Here is a 13310-nt window from a genome sequence, read left to right as displayed (position 1 = left end):
CTTCCTTTTCTTTGTAGTTCTTTTAGATATAAATGCCAGTATATTTTGACATATTATACATACATGAACTATAACTTATTCTAATTTTAATCCCATTTTTTGTGATTGTACATGATGTAGAGTTACCCTGGTTCATCTATTCATTTATGAACACAGGAAAATTATGTTTGATTCATTCCACTGTCTTTCCTATTCCTTCCCCACCGTCCCTTCATTCCCCTTTGTCTAATCCACTGAAATCCTATTCTTCCTTTCCTCCCCTTTTTGTGGGTTAGCATCCACATATTGGAGAGAACAATTGACCTTTGGTTTTTGGGATTGACTCATTTCACTTAGCATGGTAGTGTCCAGATCCATCCATTTACTGGAAAAGGTCATGAAATTATTCATTTTTATGGCTGAGTAATACTCCATTGTATATACATATACCTCAGTTTTTTGATAATTCATCTGTTGATGAAGGCATCTAAGCTGTTTCTATAGCTGAGCAATCATGAATTAAAGTGCTATAAACATTGATGTGGCTATGTCATTGTAATATGCTGATTTACAAGCCTTTGAATGTATACTGAGGACTGGGATAACTGGGTCAAATGTGGTTTCATTTCAAATTTTTTGAGGAATTGCCATACTGTTTTCCAAAGTGATTGCACCAATTTTCAGTCCCACCAGCAATGTATAAGTGTACCCATTTCCCCACATCCTCGTCAACATTTATTGTTGCTTGTATTCTTGATTGTTGTTATTCTGACTGCAGTAAGATGAAATATCAGTGTAATTTTAATTTGCATTTCTCTAATTGCTAGAGATGTTGAACATTTTTTCATATTTGTTGACCATTCATATTTCTTCTGTGAAATGCCTGTTCGAGTTTTTTTTTTTTTTCCCATTTATTGATTGGGTCATTTTTTTGTTTTGGTGTTAAGTTTTTGGGTTCTTTATAAATCATGGAGATTAATGCCCTATCTGAGGTTCAGATGGTAAAGATTTTCTCCTGTAGGCTCTCTCTTCGTGTTCTTGATTGTTTCCTTTCTGTGAAAAAGCTCTTTAGTTTGATGAAATCCCATTTACTGTTTCTTGATTTTACTTCCTGTGTTTTAGGAATCTCATTAAGGATTTCAGTTCCTAATCCAACATGATGGAAAGTTGGGCCTATTTCTAGTAGGCACAGGGTCTCTGGTATAATGCCTAGGTCCTTGATCCACTTTGAGTTGACTTTTTGCAGGGTGAGAGATAGAGGTTCCATTTCATTTGGCTACATATGGACTTCCAGTTTTTCCAGCACCATTTGTGGAAAAGGCTATCTTTTCTCTAATGCATGTTATTGGTGCCTTTATCTAGTATAAGATAACTATATTTATACAGGTATGTCTCTGTGTCTTCCATTCTGTTCCATTTGTCTTCATGTCTGTTTTGGGCATCCATGGTGACTTTCTAAAAGTATGTAAAGAGGCCATTTCAAAAATGCTGCGGAGGGTTTAGGACCTGCGACTGCCACTCCTCCCCCCCCCCCTCCCGGCTCCGAGGGGGAACGACTCATGGAGCGACCATAAGTTTTATCAACAGACTGCAGTTGCTTTGGTCAAAATGACATCATATTCCACCTCTGCCCAGTGTTCAACATCTGATAGTGCTTGCAGGATCTCTCCAGAAAGAGTCAATAAGGTACGATCAAAATTGCCACTTTTGAAGATTTTGCAGGCAGCAGGTGCAGAAGGTGAAATGTTCACTGTTAAAGAGGTAATGCACTATCTAGGCCAGTATATAATGGTGAAGCAGCTTTATGATCAACAGGAGCAGCATATGGTTTATTGTGGTGGAGATCTTTTGGGAGAACTATTGGGACGTCAGAGCTTCTCCGTGAAAGATCCAAGCCCTCTCTATGATATGCTAAGAAAGAATCTTGTCACTTTAACCACTGCTACTACAGATGCTGCTCAGACTCTCGCTCTCGCACACATCACAGTTTGGATATTCCAAGTCAAGACCAACTGAAGCAAAGTGCAGAGGAAAGTTCTAATTCCAGGAAAAGAATTAAAGAGGGTGATATTCCCGCACTGCCTACCTCAGAGCATAAATGCAGAAATTCTAGAGAAGATGAAGACTTGATAAATTTAAGCCAAGATGAGACATCTAGGTTGGACCTTGGGTTTGAGGAGTGGGATGTAGCTGGCCTGCCTTGGTGGTTTTTAGGAAACTTGAGAAACAACTATACACCTAGAAGTAATGGCTCAACTGATTTACAGACAAATCAGGATATAGGTACTGCCATTGTTTCAGATACTACAGATGATTTGTGGTTTTTAAATGAGTCGGTTTCAGAGCAGTTAGGTGTTGAAATAAAAGTTGAAGCTGCTGATACTGAACAAGCAAGCGAAGAAGTAGGGAAAGTGAGTGACAAAAAGGTGATTGAAGTGGGGAAAAATGATGACCTTGAGGACTCTAAGTCCTTAAGTGATGATACTGATATAGAAGTTACCTCTGAGGATGAGTGGCAGTGTACTGAATGCAAGAAATTTAATTCTCCAAGCAAGAGGTACTGTTTCTGTTGCTGGGCCTTGAGGAAGGATTGGTATTCAGATTGTTCTAAATTAACACATTCTCTCTCCACATCTGACATCACTGCCGTGCCCGAAAAGAAGGAAAGTGAAGGAATTGATGTCCCTAATTGCCGAAGAACTGTTTCAGCTCCAGTTGTTAGACCTAAAGATGTATCTATAAAGGAAGGAAATTCTAAACTTTTAAATCCCTGCAACTCAGTGGAATTCTTGGATTTGGCTCACAGTTCTGAAAGCCAAGAGACCATCTCAAGTATGGGAGAACAATCAGATAACGTCTGTGAGCAGAGAACAGATGTAGAAAATATGGAGGATTGCCAGAATATCTTGAAGCCATGTAGCTTGTGTGAGAAAAGACCACGAGACGGGAATATTATTCATGGAAGGACAAGCCATCTTACGACTTGTTTTCCCTGTGCCAGAAGACTAAAGAAGGCTGGGGCTTCATGTCCTATTTGCAAGAAAGAGATTAAATTAGTTATTAAGGTTTTTATAGCATAGTTGAATCAATTGCAAAGAAATATTAATTAGGAGCACCAGGTCACGTATGGAAACATCAGTATTGACTATCTCTACTAAGTGTAACCCATTTTATGTGTTCATTTGTACATGTAAACATCTGTGTTTTGGATTGTTTTTGCTTTGAAGCTTATATGGAACTTAAGACTGAGTATTTTAGAGCTATATTTTAGAGCTAGATGATCAGTTTGGGGGCTTCATTAATGTGAAAAGACACATAAAAGTCACTTAATTCTCCCTCCAAAGATGAAGATCTGGGAGGGAACAGTTACCAGTATAAACATAAATATTCATTCATTCACATATCAGATTATTTGAAGATTAACCCTTTTTAAAATTTTATTCCCTAGCCTTCTATTTAATGTTGTTCTGGAGTCAAAATTCAAGGTAGTTATTAGAAAAATACTAGGATTAACGATGAACAAACAATCTGATTAGTTAATAATGTCTATTTTATTCTGCTGTCCTTCCATTCTCCCCTTCCCCTCCCCTTTAGTTCTAAAAGAGACAAGATCTCATTGTGTTGCCCAGGCTGGCCTCCAGCTCATGATCCTCCTGCCTTAAGTTTTCTAAGTAGTTAGGTTTATAGGCATGTGCCACTGCACATCACTTAAACTAGGTGCAATGGTTATCAAATATTTGGCTAACACACCCTTAAAATAATTTTGAGAAAGAGTAGATAAATTTTTGCACATTTAAAAATCTAGATATAAATACATAATGAAATGTTCCCTTTGGATGAGTTTTAAAAATCTGAGTAACTGCACAAAGTCCTGCGTTCAGTCCCCAGCACGACACAGACACACACAAAAAAATGGTCATCACCACTCTAAATATGTTGTAGGATACTCCTCTCACTGCAAAATATTTACTTTTGAGACAGTCCTTTAACCATTTCATTGTTCTCTCCCAGAATAGTTTTCCTTTTGTACATTTTTAATATGAGATCTCAATTTTTAAAATTTAAAATTACAAAGGGTATACCTACCATCTTAGTATATTGTATATTATATGTACACTTCAGAAATATTTTTGTCAAAGTTTTGGAGCTATAAATTTAGCAGATTAAATTTATAGAAAAGTGCTGTCACATGAACTGGAAAAATCTATCATCATTTTAAGATTGATGAGCCAAATCACATGAAACTTTGTGTCAGAAAATGTTAGTTGTAGTTCAGATAAATATATGAGCGTGTATCTGGCACAGCCTTCTCAGTGATAAGATGTGTCTTTTTTTTTTTGTTGTTTCCCTGTGGTGCTGGGGATTGAACCCAGGGCTTTATGTATTCAAGACAAGCACTCTACCAACTGAGCTATATCCCTAGCCCTCGGTGATTAGTTTTTAAAAAGAAAAGGCACAAAATTTTTTAACCAAAGCTCCCCTTGCTTTGCTTTCTTGTATTTCATTTTCTCTTAGGAGCCTTCCAGGGTTTTTTTAGTCTCTTTGTACCTCTGGAGTTGTTCATACCTCAGGGCAAAGACCTAAAGTAAGATTGGCGTGAGAGAATTAGGGAGTATGACAATTGTAAAAAGGGAAGTAGTTCAAGAAAAATGAATATCTCTAAATCTCTTTAGTCACCTTAAGTCACATCAGGTTTAGGACAATACATGTAGACACTGAAGATTTTCAAGTTGATTTCCTTATTACCATATACATATCATCATACACAGTAAAATCTTGATGTATCCTCAGGGATAGGAATACATCATTTTGCTAATGAACTTGGGGACCAAAAAAATCACCTGGTTACTTATTAAAGTACCCAAATTCCCAGAGACAGAGCTCTGAGGTCTGGGCCATTTAAACAAATATTCTTGGGGACTTTGATTCAAGTTTTCTAGAGTACTCTAGTAGAAGCCCCGCCCCAGGAGGGCTTTTATTTCCTGTTCTTGTAGGTTCAAAACAGGAAGTAGGCAGCACAAGATCCCTTTATCATATAGTTTCTAGAAGGGAACTTTTCTTAAATTTTTTTAAAAATTATTTTTAAATATACATTTTTTAGTTGTAGGTGGGCACAATTTTTATTTTTTATTTTTATGTGGTGCTGAAGATTGAACCCAGTGCCTCGCACATGCTAGGCGAGCACTGTACCACTTTAGCCACAGTTTCTGAATTTTAAGACTGATGTATTCAGTCCCTCTTACTTTGCACATGAAGCCAAATGATAAAGCTGGTGATTGAGGGTTACTAGAGTCCATGTCTCATGACTAGCAAATCTTAAAAATACCTGTTAACTTTTGGTAAATATTTTAAAGAGTGGTACTTGTTGAATTTGGGACAAGTAATAACCTTAAAATATATATCTTCTAATGTTTTTAGAGACTCTAATTTACAGCCAAAATGAGACTTTAGAAAGAATAAAGATTTTGAACATTTCTCCCAAAAGAAAGACCTGGTAAATGTTAGGCTTAGCAAAATCAGAAAACTGCTCCCACTGTGAGAAAAGTAAAGGTAACAGAGGGACTCTGAACCATTTTCTCTAGGTATTGCTTTTTCCTGGGAACTGAAGCTCAAGTGTGGTGTGCTCTCTGCATTTAGGGATGTTAGTTTTCCCCCTAGTAAGTAAAGCTTACTTACTAAACGTTTTGTTAGAACATCATGAATGTTGTAAAATTTTAGAAAATTTCATCTCTGTCCCTCCCTCTATACTTACTTTGTAAAGTTTGATAGCTCTCCATTTTTTTGGATCTTTGCCAGTCAGATGCTTTTGTAACTTATAAATCAGAACTGAAGATCTGTAGTTGTGCCCTGTAATCCACTTATATAACTTGCAGTTTTTTGTAAGACTTAAATGAGAGAAGAACTACACATTTATTTATGTTTGTATATTTATTATGCTAATTTTGGTACATTCATACTCAAGACTTACTCCTGAGTCCACTCAGTTTCCTTCCTTTTTCCTCAGCTGGGGTTTTCACTGCCTTCTCCACTCCCCCAAACCCCAGCACCAAGTAATTTGCTTACAGAATCCAAGGTATGTTTTCATTGTCTTTAGATTTTTGTTTTGCAGTGTTAGGGGTCTGTGTTTGAGCCAAACTTCCTGTTTACCTGCAGAAAACTAAACTATCTTAATTTATTTCTGATTTTGTTTTTTCATTGCCTCTAAAGCAAAGGTATAGTTTGTGAAATCTTCTAGAGTTAACTAAAAGGTAGACCCTTCATCTTTTAGTTGTGTCTATGGGGACGTAGGCTCTGCTTTTTTGGAGGTAGCACCAGTTTTCCCTTATCTTTCAGCATCCTACTTCTGGTTTGTCTCCATCTCTCCCCTTTCACTTTTCAAATGTCGTCTTGGGCATTCAATTACAAGATCACTAATCTTGATTATTAGGAAGGAGCTTTTAAAATAAATATAAAATAAATAACAGTGGAGTTTAGTGTTTTCTGCTGTACAATGCCATAAGACATTAATGAAATCACAGCATCTAATTTTTTCTTTTAGTGCTTAATCAGACTCTGATAATCTATGCCAAGTTTTTAAGCTGGTATTACTATTTCTTTATAGTCCATCTGAAGATATCATATCATGTCTGATCGTAGGCTGAAACAGTAGAACCAAGTTCAGCCAGGCCATCCATCCTTCAAACTGCCATAGACTTGTGTAATTTAAGATTGAATCACTGCCAAGTTTTTGAGATAACGTTGGGGTCTAGTTATAATTTGTGTATATTTAGATGTATGTAATATGTAGAATGTTCCTTGGTTTGGATGAGTTCTTTTTTTATTTTATTTTTTATTGTGGTGCTGAGGATCAAACCCAGTGCTGTAAGGGTCCGGCGAAACGTCGGAGAAAGAGACCACCAAGTGACCACTCATGCAATTGGCAGAAGGGGATTTATTGAACCAGCATGCTGGGGCTCTGTGCCCACTCAAGAAGGGAAAGCAGCCCAGAGCCCCGAGCAGGGGCTGTGCACTGCTTAAGTACGGACACTTTTTGGGGGGAGGGCGGGGATTTTACATACATCACAGTCTCCTTTAACAAATCATCATACACCGCGGGAAAATCAAACTATAACCCCTAAACATGATTAGTTCATTCATTGGCGGGAACAGGTCAGGCGGGAGTGATAGGTCAGTTCTAAACGGGGTACACATTCAAACTGATTGGTTTAGGCCCTGCAAGGCCTATGTGTGAGATCACACAGAGCCCTGAATTATTAAACAACCAAGCAGTCAGGGGAAATATTTACTGGGCGGTTCCAAGCATTGTCTTAACAGCTACAGGAATTTCAGGTGTTGCAGGTAGCATAGAAACCTAACAATACCTAATCCTTTACATTTTAACTCATGCCTTGCAGCCTAGAAACTTTATACAATGCCCGGTCTTTTACCCTTTAACTTTTACACTTTAACTTCAATTTCTTTTACCCTTACAGTGCCTCACATGTGCGAGACAAGCGCTCTGCCACTGAGCCACAACCCAGCTCCTGGATGAGTTTATATTTAAAGGTAAAGATCCTTGTGACAGCTTTTTGAGTATGTCAATTCAATGCCACATTGGCTCCTTTGAAAAGTAATTAATAAGAAGTTGATGAATATTTTTGGGTTCTATAAAGCTATTGTAATGACACCTCTTGGTATACTTTAGAAAAGAGGAAACTTGCTGACCCTCTATTTGGATTTTGTTTCCACAGAGCTATGTGAACTTCTGAAAGTATGTGGCTTTAGATACTGTGAATTTTTTGTTTTCTGTTTAACCCATTCTGTGCCTAAATTGTTCAGACTTATAAAGAATAATTTTGATGATCCTTCCCATGCTGAGTGTATAGGTACATGCACACATACCATGTCAAGACTGATGCTGCCTTTGCTACAAGTGGTTGTAGATAAAGAACTAGCAGTATTTAAAATCTACACTTCAAAGAACCTGCAAGCTCTCCCTGTGCCAAAATTAAAATGTACAGTGTTTATAAATGTTTGGAATTTTGCACTGCCATAGAGAATGGTGAGTTTACTTTGCTGGATTTTCTGATTTGTGAGTAGATGAGCTATAGTTTAGCATAGGAGGGGAAATTTTGAGCATCCTAAGGCCAAACTGGAAATGAGTATCTGAGACAGTTGTGAAAGTGGTTTCCTTGACCGAATTTGGGGACAATTTTTCCTTATTGTTTTGAGATATCATTTGTGTTGGCAAAGCTCTCCTTATTGTCTTTGCTATATTCATTTATAGACAACACCAAATCTCCCCTCCTGTGGGAGAATGTGAAATAAGCATTTTGAAGTCTTTTGATGTAATGAATATGCAATTTCATGTAATGCTATTATTGGTGAATGGGGCTTTGTTAAAATTATTGCAGTAAACCTACCTTTTAGATTTACTGGACCTCCAGTAGCCTTTTGAATGACTGAAAATGTTAGAAATAGTCATATCTGTATAAAGGAGTGATTTATGTTTCTTGGTAGCCTATCTGAAATCATGAAGCCACCTCACTTGCAGGTAGTCGTTACTCCCACTTAGGATCTTCATTAAGTGCTCTCTGGTTGCACAGCTAGTAGAACTTCCCCATTTCTTCAGGTAGAAAGGTCAAGGCCCTTAAAAGGGCCAAATAGTGTTGTCAAAGCAATTCTTTTCTCAGAGCAGTTCTGTAATTGGGCAAATGCTTTATTGAAAATTGGCATTGTCATTATAACACATGAGAGTTAGCAGCACATTTAATTTCTTACCCAAAGGCATTTTTGTGTTTTAACAGTAAGTACTTTGTTGTCAACAGACATTTCCACTTCCTTCCACCCTCACACTGTTGCTCTTATGTCCTCTTAAAGTTATCTGTTTGGGGATGTTGCTTTTATACAGAGGCCTTGTGTGTCACTCTTGGACAGTTACAACTATAATGTCTTAAGTTAAGATTCCCCTTTCATCCAGTCCTGAGCAATACTGTGTTGCAGAGTGAGATTGTGGGTTCCAGCCATGAGGGAGGGAAGCCATGACACTAGAGGCTCCTGTCTAACATTATAACAGTGGTAGTTGAGGCTTCCTTTGTGTGTGTGATGTGATAGCAGTTGGCTCCCATACTCTCAGCATTGTCTCCGCTTTGTGCAGGGGGGAATTATTCCTTTTCCCTGTTGTTTGTCTTGTTTTTCACCAAGAATCAAAATGTTTCCTTTGCCCACCCCCCTTACACCATTTTAAAACCAATAGAAAATTAAATGTCTTTTGGCCTCCTCAGCACTCGGCACAGAAGTCATAATCAGCCTCTTAGTAGGACCCTCTGTAGTCCATGCACTGGTCCATGCACTAATTAATGCCTCTTGGATAGAGAAAGATTATCCCCCTTATTTGAGTTTCAGCCTTGAACTTCCTTAAGCTTCAGTTTTATCATTTGTAAAATGAGCACACACACACTTACCCTTTCTACCTCATGGTTTGTGGTGGGAATTTAGTATGGGGGAGAACCTTTAAAACATATTATTGCCTTGAAGAAGGTGTAAGGAGTTATTATATTCTTGGTTGATCAGGCTTTGGGGTATACAGAATACCTCATGTCCTGGAAGCTGAGTTTTTCATGCCTGCCTAGCAAAGCCGGTGTTGCTTACCAAAATCCACACTCTGGCTCCTGTCCTGTCTTTGACATGATACTCTTGATTAGAAGAGTTCTGTCACCCGGTGTCTGAGAGAATTGTGTACATTTGGATTGAAGATTGTACCCTGATAGACCTGTCTTGCTGTGGCCTTGATGTGCAAAAATTCTTTCTACCTACACTTGAGTAGGTGGAGTGAACTGTACTGCCACTATACAGAAGCCGTGGCTTTCTTCATATTTCTAATCAGGTGGTCATTGTCAGCAGGAATAGCAAATGAGGTTTCATAAAGTAGGAGAAAAAGGCAATTAAAGTAACTCAGAAGTGACCAGCTCACTAAATGAGGACTGAGGGGTCTATTTTCATATATTCTGCCTGGTTCTTATAAGTACCGCTAGGTTAATAGCTCTGTATCTTTTTGGTGTTTGCACTATGTAATGCTTTCAATGCCTTTTGATTTTATTGTGTTTTTGGCTTTTTTTTTCGTATGTATATGTTAAAATATTTTCACTTTCAAAAAAATAAATAAAAGTATGTAAAGAAAGTTTCTTTATAGTGGAGAAACCTGATAATTTTTACCCCAAACTAGGTGATCAAAGTTAAGAGCAATATATTGATAGTATGTACTCTTGATATTGTGTAATGAAAATTGTATTTTACCTTTGTGATCTTCATCCCCCAAACCAAGACTGAAGTCCAATCATTAGAAAAATGGGAGACAATGACAATTAAAATTCTATAAAATACCTTACCAGTACTCAAAATTGTCAAGGTTGCCAGGAACGGTGGCTAACACCTATAATTATAGCTACTTGGGAGATTGAGGCAGGAGAATGGAAAATTCAAAGCCAGCCTCAGAAACTTAGTGAGGCCCTAGGTAACTTAGCAAGACCCTGTCGCAAAATAAATAAATAAACAAACAAACAGGCCTGGGGATGTGGCTCAGTAGTTAAGCACCCCTGGGTTCAATCCCTAGTACCAAAATAAACAAACCAACAAAATTGTCAAGGTCATAAACAAGGAAAATCTGAGAATGTGTCACAGCTAAGAAGACATGACAATGTAATGTGTGACCTAGATGTGGAACATAAAAAGAACACATGTTAAAATAAATTCTAGAGTATGGACTTTAGTTATTAATACCTCAATATTAGTTCATTAATTATGACAAATACTACAAACTGATCTAAGATATTAACAATGGGAAAAATTGTGTGTAGGATATATCAGAACTCTCTGTATTGCCTTCATAAATTTTGTATAAATCTAAAGTTACTCTAAAATTAAAAGTTCCTTTTAGAAATGTTAGATAAGTTTAGAGTTAAATTCCAAGTTTTGTCACTATTTTAGGGCTTAATTGCAAGGTGTGTAGAGAATGAACAATTTCTAAACAAGAGCTTTTTTGTTTAGAAATTTGCTCACTGATGTTTCAATTAAAGAACTGCAGTTTCTTCCCAAAGTTTGATTGTTCAGAACCACTGAGACTAAAATAGACAAGGGAGATTGTGCATTTTAGGGTGACAAGGGAGCCTAAAAAGACATTTGGTTCAGCCTAGAAACTTAGAATGACTAAGAAGCAATGTAGAATGTTATTTTGTCTATTTTAGAAAGTTGTGCCCTTGAGGGTCATTATCAATATAGTATTAAAATAATACTAAGTATTATTTTGGAGCATGCATTCAATGATCTTAGGACTCTATGTAATGAGACAAGAGGCATCTATCTGCCTTAGGTAGGAATATGCTGGGTCTAAAATACCCTGGGACTGAAGAAACATCAATAACAAAACTCACTTAAGTTTCTCAAGATATGTGACAACCATATGAAAAGTTACAAATTCCATTTGGAAAGATAGCTCTGTCAAGTTTCAAGGGTGGACACTTAAGGCATTTTGTACTGCTTTTTGGCGAATGTGATGACTTCTTAAGGGAAGTGATACAAGTGTTCTGAGTCATTTGATCAAAGGAGCCATTTACCTTCAACTTCAGTCAATTTAGATTGCCTAGGTAACCTGAAATGGCACAGAATAAGAGCAGAAGCAAAGCAGAAGTATGGACTTACCTCACTGACAGCTAAAAAGTCTTTCATCAAGACTTATCTAACAAAGGCTTAATTTAAGCTTATAGTAACAGTGATTTAGAACAATTTTAAGGGTTAGAAGATAAATAAATAACAGGTTGAAGAAAGGAGAGCAACAATCACACAGATCCCTTGAACTGCTTAGTGTTTAATAGTCTAGGAATAACTCTAGTTTAGCATAAAATTCTAGGCGATTCTTAATTTAGATCTGCTTTTGTGTAATCAGGCTTGAGGTTTGGCTACTTAACATTCACAAAGAAGCCCTTAAGGAATGTAGCAATCAAAGGTGGTATATATTGGTTGTTTTCTTCACATAGATGTGGTGATAGAATATAGTGGGAAAGGAAAAGAAGGACTTTAAAGTGAATTTTTCTGGAATTTTCATCTTAAGAAATTTATGTCTTCCTGGAGGAATGAGGTCTCTTGCCAAGAAACTAATATTCATACCCAAGACAATTTTTTTGAGTGCCACACTAAACTATAGGGGTGGCTTGTATGATGTATTTAATGTTTTGGTTGAACTTTGTAAATATATGAAGATTATAAGTTGTTTCAGGTTTATTTTTCTTTTTAATTCTATAAATTTTGTGCAATTGTTTGCAAATTCCTGTTTGTTTATTTCTAGAAGACTGGGTAGGAGTAGGAGAAAGAGGAAGGTTCTTATCTCCAAATGTTTGCATTAATATTGACCAATTAATTTAATTTTTCCAGTGTTGTGCTTGCAATGTTTTCATTTCTACATTCATTCAACATAATTAAAAATTATTCTTTACAAATATGTCTAATAAGTAATGACTTTGTCATCAAGTCCCCAGACTCTCAGAGTTAAATTGTAGAGAGGCAGTCAAATTTGCCTGGAAAGTAGTGAAATTAACTTTAGTAATCACAGAAGTGATACTTAGAATTTGGTTCCAGCATAATCTCTTAGGACCTTAGGAATTACAAGTTTATATGCTCAAGCATACACATATGTGAGGCAGGACACTTGGCTCTCTATATTAAGTAACTATGAAATACACACGGGATCATTTCCCGTAATTAGGAAATGGTCCTTTTTACACTGAAAGTTCCATCTCTCCTAATTGGATGATTATATTAATGCCTTATTTTTTTTATGTTGCATGACTCTAAAAGTATAAATGTTTTATGAAAATTCTTTTGAAGTATACTAAAGGAACTTGATATATCACCATTTTTCACTTCTGAAAATATAGAACACTGTATAGGAGAGTCACGTTTGTTAATTAACAATAATAATAACATTCACAATATTTGGAACCTGTTTTAGTCAGCTTTTTTGCTGCTGTGACCAAAGTTCTGACAAGAACAATTTTAGGAGGAAAAGTGTATTTGGGGGCTCATGGTTTCAGATGTGAAGGGAAAGTGAGGAATGAGAGATGAATAAGTGAGAAATGAAAGACAGAGACCAGGTAGAGGTACACATGAGAGTTTATTTGCCAGAGCTGACAAATAAAGGCCATCTCTCTGTAGAAGAAAGAGGCAAAACACGCTTGACTCTGTGACTTTTATGGGGGAGGCTCAGGAATCAGAGCTGTGGGTCCTAATGTGGGTGCTGAAGGGCTGGGTTGGTATAGGGGAGTGGTGAGCCTTTCTCAGAAATGCCCTTGGGAGGGAAA

The 13310-nt window shown here is 37.0% G+C and overlaps 1 pseudogene; it reads left to right on the top strand.

The window, feature by feature from the left end:
• Positions 1-1587: 1587 nt before the first annotated feature.
• Positions 1588-2815, top strand: LOC114090687 (protein Mdm4-like; annotated as a pseudogene).
• The last annotated feature ends 10495 nt before the right edge of the window (positions 2816-13310 follow it).

The sequence above is a fragment of the Marmota flaviventris genome, chromosome X, assembly GCF_047511675.1.
Source record: "Marmota flaviventris isolate mMarFla1 chromosome X, mMarFla1.hap1, whole genome shotgun sequence".
Taxonomy (NCBI): Eukaryota; Metazoa; Chordata; class Mammalia; order Rodentia; family Sciuridae; genus Marmota; species Marmota flaviventris.
The sequence above is the reverse complement of the archived record's forward strand: the minus strand, read 5'-3'. Positions and strand labels throughout refer to the sequence as shown.